The 7,477-nt window shown below is 51.6% G+C and overlaps 1 pseudogene; it reads left to right on the top strand.

Annotated features, from left to right (window-relative positions):
- The first annotated feature begins 202 nt into the window (after positions 1–202).
- Positions 203–6,575, top strand: LOC148106683 (thyroid receptor-interacting protein 11 pseudogene; annotated as a pseudogene).
- The last annotated feature ends 902 nt before the right edge of the window (positions 6,576–7,477 follow it).

Genomic DNA, 7,477 nt, shown 5'->3' with positions numbered 1-7,477 from the left:
CTGCCTTCCAAAACTACATCACTACTATCCTGTCTACCTCCCGCTGGGCATTATTTCTATCATTTCCTACAAATGACAGAAAAGTAGGCAGCGCTAGGCTTAGGGCACAGGCATCAACTCTGGCAACAGGATAAATGCACACTAAGGTAATAGGGTGGGGTAGCAACAAAGTTAAACAACAAAACTAAGCCACTTAGCAAAAAGTTATGGTGGTGGGGGGGGGGACCCAAACCTTAAACAAGGAAACTGAAGAAATGGGAGGGGAAGTCAAAGTATTTTGGTACAGACACACACACGGAACTATCCGCACGTGTTCTGGCCAAGTCAAACTCCCCCTTTGACCCAACTTTTGGAAAAAAAGAAGCAAGAGCTGTGGAAGACTCACACCTTCATGTCTCTGCCCAGCAAAAACAGTCACTAGGTCCAGTACAGCTAACTGCCCTAAAAGACCTTGAAAGATGTGTCCCAGATACCTGGGCACATGACAGTCACCTCCAGGACCTCTCAAAACCACCAGTGGTTCCTGTTCCAACAGCCTGGTGGTCTGCAAACCCTGGTGTCTTCTGTCATTTCATAATGGAGAATGTTTCCTGTCAAGCATGAAAACAGTCCCCAAGAAACCTGGAGAAGGATCTGCTTCCAAATCCAAAGGGAGAAAGGCTTTTTAAAAAGCTATTAAAGAGCTAAACTAAAAGTCGGCCCAAGGCGTTTCCACAATTCTTTCCACCCAGTTCCCAATTTGTCAATATCAAAAACTTGGGCAGTTGGGTCCATAGGGGCCCGGGTTTGGGAACAGCAACACCTGTACAGCCCCTGCATGGACCACCGAAACTCCCTGGGCGCATCCGATGGTCTCTGATCATCCCTTCCTTATTTACTGCCATCAGGCACTTGGACGTGGAGGGTCCGCAGCAGCAGGGCGAACCTGAAAGGCTGAGGACGCCACCCCCAGAGCACAGCGTCCGCCTGGCCTCAGGCACAAGGGTTACCTGAGTTTTCACCCGGGGCAAACCCCGGGGGAGGTCAGGGGAAGGCCGGGGGAGGTCAGGGGAAGGCTCGGGTCCACTCCCTCCTGGGCGATGCTCTGCGGGCCTGGACAATGGGCGGCGGGATGACGACCCACCCCGCTGCTCCCCGGGGGCTCTGGCGCTGGCCCAGAACTGGGCTCCAGTTCTCGACGTGGCGCAGCCCGGTTCCAGATCCCGCGTGCTGCAAGGGATCGAGCGCGCGGCCCAGAAAACAGCCGGCCCTGCCGAGCCGGCCAGGCCAGCGTCCCCAATCGGCTCATCCCGTGCCAACCCAGATCGGCGCACTCGCCTACCCGCGGTGTAGCTGGCCCCTGCGTCATGCAGTTGGATTGCTTCTTCCTGGTGGAGGCGGCTGACCAAGGGGCTGGGCAGGGCAGCTTGGGAACCGCTCCGAGGGATGCATCACCTCAGGGCCCAGGTGGCTGTAGAGCTGTTCCTGGACGGGAGCCCCGCCCTCTCTGCCTCTCATCCAGTGGCACCGCCCACCGGGGGCCTTGTGGGACCAGGCAAAGGGTGTGGTTCCCAGCCCCTCCTCCACCCAAGGCCTGAACCCCAGGCCTCTCTGTGAGATGCCAGGAGCCCCCTATCCAGCACGGTCTTCGCCACCGCCCGCGACCCCCTCCCCGGTCTAGGCCGCACACCTGCGGGAGGCAGTTGATGGGTCACAGCGCTCCCGGCCGCCAGTGAACCAGCAAACCCAGGAGTGGGACTCACTGTCCCCGCAGGCTAACGAGGCAGGGAGGGACAGGTCACTCTGGAGCCTCTGGAGGTTGGAAATGCCCAAAGTCTCTTGAGGGCCATGCCTTACACGTGTGTAGACATTTGTCAAATGCACCTAGGACCTTCACTCCTAGGTGGATGGGTGCGTGGGACTGTGTACCTTTCACCTCCATTAAAAAGATTCTGTTGCGTGGAAAGCACACGCCAAAGGAGTTTGTGTACTGTGATACCACTTAGGGGGAAAGTCGAGGGCCAAGTGAATTTTGTGTGGGCAGGCACCTGGGGGCGGTGAGGCAGGAGCATGCACTCGGGGCCCGCCCAGGACCGCCATGAAAGCGGGGGAAGAAGCGGAAGGGGCCCAGCCCTGGCGTGAGAAGTCGTGGGGATGAGCGGCTGGTACCGGGACCAGTGGCCAAAGACGGCCTTGGGAAAGACCAAGGCCTTGGCCTTTCCTAAGGACCTGGCCTGCAGAGGGGAGGGGGGCCGGGCCCACGCAAGCGTTGCCTAGAAACGCTTATTGTCTTTGGATTCTTAGGCTCGCGCAGGCAGGGGTTCTGGGACACTTGGCGGGGTAGTCCGACTGCACTGGACGCTTTTTCACAGCGGACCAGGACAGTTTTATGACCCGCAGAGATGTTGCCTTGGGTTGGTGGCCTGGGCTCTGGCCTAGACCATTCCCCAGGGGAAGTGGATGGCAGAGAGCCTTGCTTCACCAGCCACATTGATTTCACCGGGCACGTGGGAAAGGGAACTTCCACTGGCGAGGAGATGGACTTCGCCGACCTCATCACATCACAGGCACAAATCAACAGACTCCTGAAGGACATCGAAACACTGGAGGCTGAGGTTAGTCACTGGAGGCATTTGTCTCAGTCAAAGATACTAGACTCCAGTGAAATTTGGAAACTGAAGACCACCATCAGGGACCTAGAACAACAACGGATGAAGAAGCTAGACGAACACCAACTTGAAGTATCGGTATTACAGAGTCTCCACAAGAAGCAACTGGCCGACGTCATTGAGAGGCACCGCCAACAACTACGTGAGTATGAGCAAAGGGAAAGTGAGCTTGGACGGGTGGAGCAACAACTTGCAGAGATGGAGCGGCTGAACGACAATCTGAAGAACGTTGCTTCTGATGTCAGAGCAGAAAACCAGAAGTTGGTTTTGGCACTCCAAGATGTAAGACACCAGCTGGAAGAATCGATTCTCCGTCACAACGAGGAGTGTCTGGAAAACAACATTGCTGTGAGGGCTTTAAAGATCGAAAAAGGGCGGTTAGTAGCGAAATTGTGTCGGACTGAGAAGAAGGCGTTGGAAGAGAAGAGGAAGTACAAGCAAACCATCAAGAAATTGTTACCTTTAGAGCATGCACGTTTGATCCAACTCATGCAAGAGAAAGACCTGGAACTATTCCACCTCCAAAAGAAGATCGAGCAGATGGACGCCGACCACAGAGAAACCAAGGACATGCTGTCCTCTGCTTTGGAGGAGCAGAAGCAATTGACACAGGTCATTAAAGAAAAAGCCTCAAGAAGCAATGACCTTTTAGAGCAAACCGTGGAGGACAAAGACATGCGTCTCACCTCCGTGACCGCCGAAAATCATCATCTGAAAGAAGAACTGGAGCGCCTGAGACAACAGAGTCGCCCTGTACCTGTGGTTGACCCTAAAATCCTCGAACTGGAGTGTGAAGTCTTCCAACTGAACGAGTTAAAAGATGACCTCGAGGAGGAAGTAAAGGAACAACAGAAGATCATTCACAACCAGCAGCAGGGGAAGATAAGACTGCTTCAGTCTCTACAGGAGCAGAAGCAGAAAGTGGACCATCTTCAATCCCAGCAGGAGCAGCTGCATATTGAACGCGCTCAGCTCCTTGCAGCGAAAGACCAGGAGATTCAGAATTTGCAAGACACATTAGACCAAATGAAAGCCCAGCTGCCTGACAAAAGCCAGCACATTGCAGCAGAGCACTGTGACGACGTTCAAGTCACAAGCAGTCAGCCTCTTCCTAGAGAGAACGGAAGTGAGAAGCTTGATCCATCTAAAGGCGAAACTCAAAGATCAGTCCAAGGAATAAAAGAGCAAGAAGTGGAGATGAAGCTTCTAACTGAACAGAACATCCGATTGACCGAACAGATCGATCGGCTGTCCAAAGAGGAGATTGGTAAACTAACTCAGATTATCCAGCAGAAGGATTTGGAGATCGAGGGTCTTTCCAGCAGAATCTCTGCAGCTTCTCAGCGCCAGCACGTGGACGTGGAGCGACTTCAGCAGCAATTGCAAGAGTGTGCTTCGAAAAGCGACCAAGTGTTGGCTGTCTTAAATGAGAAAACGAGGGAGAATAGCCATCTGACAAGGGAGTATCAGAAAATGACAGAGAGACTTGCTGCCAAAGAAGCAGAGCTCCAGAGGATGCAAGAGGAAAATCGGAAACTGTCCCCGAGAATTGAATGTAGTGGTCAGGAGATGTTTAGAGAAACGATTCAGAATTTATCACACATTATTCGAGAAAAAGACCTCGAAGTGGATGCCTTAAGTCAGAAATGTCAGACTTTATTGACCATCCTGCAGACCTCCAGCACTGGTGATGAGGTTCGCGGCGTTCACATCGATCAGTTCAAGGAGCTTCTGCGGGAACGGGACACGTTCAAACAGCGAGTGAAGATCATGGAAGAGTGGAAAGAGCAGGTGATGACCACGGTCGAAAACATGAAGCGGGGGGCATCCCAGCTTCAGAGCGATCTTCGCCAGCTCCAGGCACGGGCTTGCACTGGCAGCGAGGAGGATTCCAAACTGCAGGCGACCTCTATGGACCTGATCCAGACTTACAGAGGCAAGGAAATAACCTTAGAACACTTAGAGAAGGACCTGGCACGAATTCAGCTCAGCATCGGGGAGAATTGCCACGCCAAGGATCTCCTCTTAGGGAAACTGGACGCGATTTTCCTGCAGCCCTCCCCCGACTCCTCAGAGCCAGCCGACTCTCTGAAGGCCGTGACATCTGACGTAGTGAGCCAGTCTTCTCAGTTGCGCCAAGAGGAGGTAGAAGAGCTAAAAAAATCAATGCAAGAAAAAGATACAATGATTCGAACCCTCCAGGAAGAGAAGCAGAGATGGATGGATTCCGTGTCGGCCGCGTCCCCAGGAGAAGGCAAACAACAGGAACACGGGGATTCCGACATGGAGCCGCTGAAGGAGAAACAGGCCGTTCTGCAAAACTTCATTCCGGATCAAGAGCTCCGACTACAAGCGAAAAGTGAGGAATTGCTTTCTTTGCAGGAGAAGTTCAGTAGCCAAGTGAGTGAAAATGACCTTTTGAGGCAGGCAGTCACCGATTTGAAGGAGAGACTAGCAGATTTTGAAACGGATGTGTGTCAACTGAAAGAGGAAAATGCAAAGCTCGTGGAAACGTGTAGAGAAAAGGAAATGGAAAATCAGGCCTTGCAAGAGACCAACAGGCGGCTTTCCATGCTGCCGAGAGAGGAGGAATCCCAGTCCGCTGCGGTGGAAGAGAAGGCGCTTGCTTTGGAGCAAGTATTGCGAGGGAAAGAAGAGGGTGAGACCGGGGAAGCGAAGCGGCTCGTCGATGCAGCTGCATCCGTGCAGGACCAGACAGTTGTGTGTCCACAGGAGAGAGAGGAAGTCCTGCTGGCACTGACACAGAAACAAATGGAAACCTGTGCCCTCCAGAAGGAGGTGCACCATTTACGGGAGAGAGAATCACGCCTCACCCAGGAGCTGGAGAGACGGCGTCACGTCGCTTCAGAAGCCGAAGATTCTCGTCGCCGCGAAGCTTTGGTCTCAGAAGGCAAAGTGGCTCAACTCAGAGAGGAAGTGACGGTCTTGCAGGGAAAGCTCGTTTTGTCTTCCACGGCCTTGGAAAACGCGAGCCATCGAGCTAGTGTGCAGGTGCAGTCGCTGCGGGAGCAATTGCACATGGTCACCCAGCAGAAAGAGGAAACCGCCTTCCAGCTTGCAGCCTCCCAGGAGGAAGGGAGGCAGTACGGTCACGTTCTAGCCGCCCTCAAGCTGGAACTTGCCGAGTGGATGGAAAAGGCAGACAGCCTAGAAGGGAAACTGAAGTCATTGCAGGGACACTTCCAGAAAGCAAAGTCTGACTTGGGTCTGAAGGAAGACCAGCTCCAAGAAGTCAAGAAACAGAACGAGGTCCAGCAGGAAGTCCTGGAGGACACCCAGAAGAAACTGATGGACTTAGTAAGTAAGTCCGAAGGCATGGTGGACAAAACCCTCCTGAGGAGACTCTTCGTGGGCTCTTTGCAAGCACCTGATGCCGACCGGCAGGAAGCCTTAAGGTTGATGGCAGGCACGCTGGGGATCCAAGAAGACCAGATGCGCCAGCTGTTCAGTGAAAGGCCAGGTGGGGTTACCAGCTGGGTGACTGGGGGGCCTGGATCCAGAAGCGCCCCCAACACACCCGGGAAACCAAGTCACCGAGCTATGGCCAACAATTCTTTTTCAGGACTTTTCGTCCAGTTTCTAGAAGCGGAATCACATTCAGCTTCTCCACCACCTAAACCCTCTGCTTATGCCGTGAAGCCCCCAGATTCAGGAGGAAGGGGAAAAGTGGCTAAGAAACAAGGCCCACAACATCCGAACACTGCCCTAGGATCCACAGCCCGAAAAAAAGATGTGAAGCCCCGCACCACAGCTGTGTCTCTCATTACCCCCCCAGGACCAGAAACGGATGGATCGGAGCACCTTCTTCTAAATGCTGTCACTGATGCTTTCCCCACATACACGCCCCAAATACTGTCACCTGCCACGAAGGTTGGAATGGCGGCCACAGGCCCCTCAAAGAAATAGACGATTCTCAAGCCGGAGAGGAGACGGCTCTTTGAAGAGCGCAAGTCACTCTGTGTTTCTACCTTAGCCCAAAATGGCCTTTTGCAAAACGTAATATATTTGCAGTTTTGCTTTCAGCTTAATAAAAATATTCTTTTATGACTTAACAAGAACAGAGGTCTTTTAATGACTGCAGAGGTATTCCCCAAACTGAAAACAGTGGTGACTTCTTATGAGAGTAGACATTGGTGGTGTTGGAGGCTGTGGTCCAAGGATACTTCCAATATTGTTTGTAATGCTGTAATGTTTTCACAAGGAGCAGGTATCTACATATACCCTGGGTAAGGAACACATCAACTGGTTTTAATGTTCCGAACTTACCAAATACACGAACACACACACCTTGTACGAGAAACAAGGTGAACAGCATGAAAGTACAAGATACGTACAATTTTAGAAAAATGTAAATTTGCTTTACCCAGCTAAGTCCCATTTCTCTCTCTCTCTTTTTTTTCATTTTTAATTGTTGTTCCATTTGTTTTTCTGTTGCCTAGGAAATCACTCTATGGGTAACGGGATTTCTCTCCGGCCTTTTAGAAATATATGTGTATTTGCCTATTTGGGAGTATAGTATTTTCTGATTTTTTTTTTAAATCACTCTGCCTTAGAGGTCTTTCCAAATGTGAATGAATTCCAATTTATTCTTTAAAAGAAAACCCAGCATTTTATGGATATACCCTAAATTATTTAACTAGCTCCTATCATCAGGATTTAAGCGATTTTTATTCCAAATGTCCATGATGGACTGCCTAGTCCATTTTCTCAAAAGCCACTCCAAATCTCCATTTGCAGTTCAAGGCTAATTGTTCCATTGTATGCAGGAATCCATCCATTCAGACTTCTTTGCATTTTTACTTTAAGGT

Source organism: Ursus americanus, unplaced genomic scaffold (assembly GCF_024610735.1).
Source record: "Ursus americanus isolate L20-20 unplaced genomic scaffold, mUrsAme1.1.p SCAF_159, whole genome shotgun sequence".
NCBI lineage: Eukaryota > Metazoa > Chordata > Mammalia > Carnivora > Ursidae > Ursus > Ursus americanus.
This window is presented reverse-complemented; position numbering and strand designations above follow the sequence as displayed.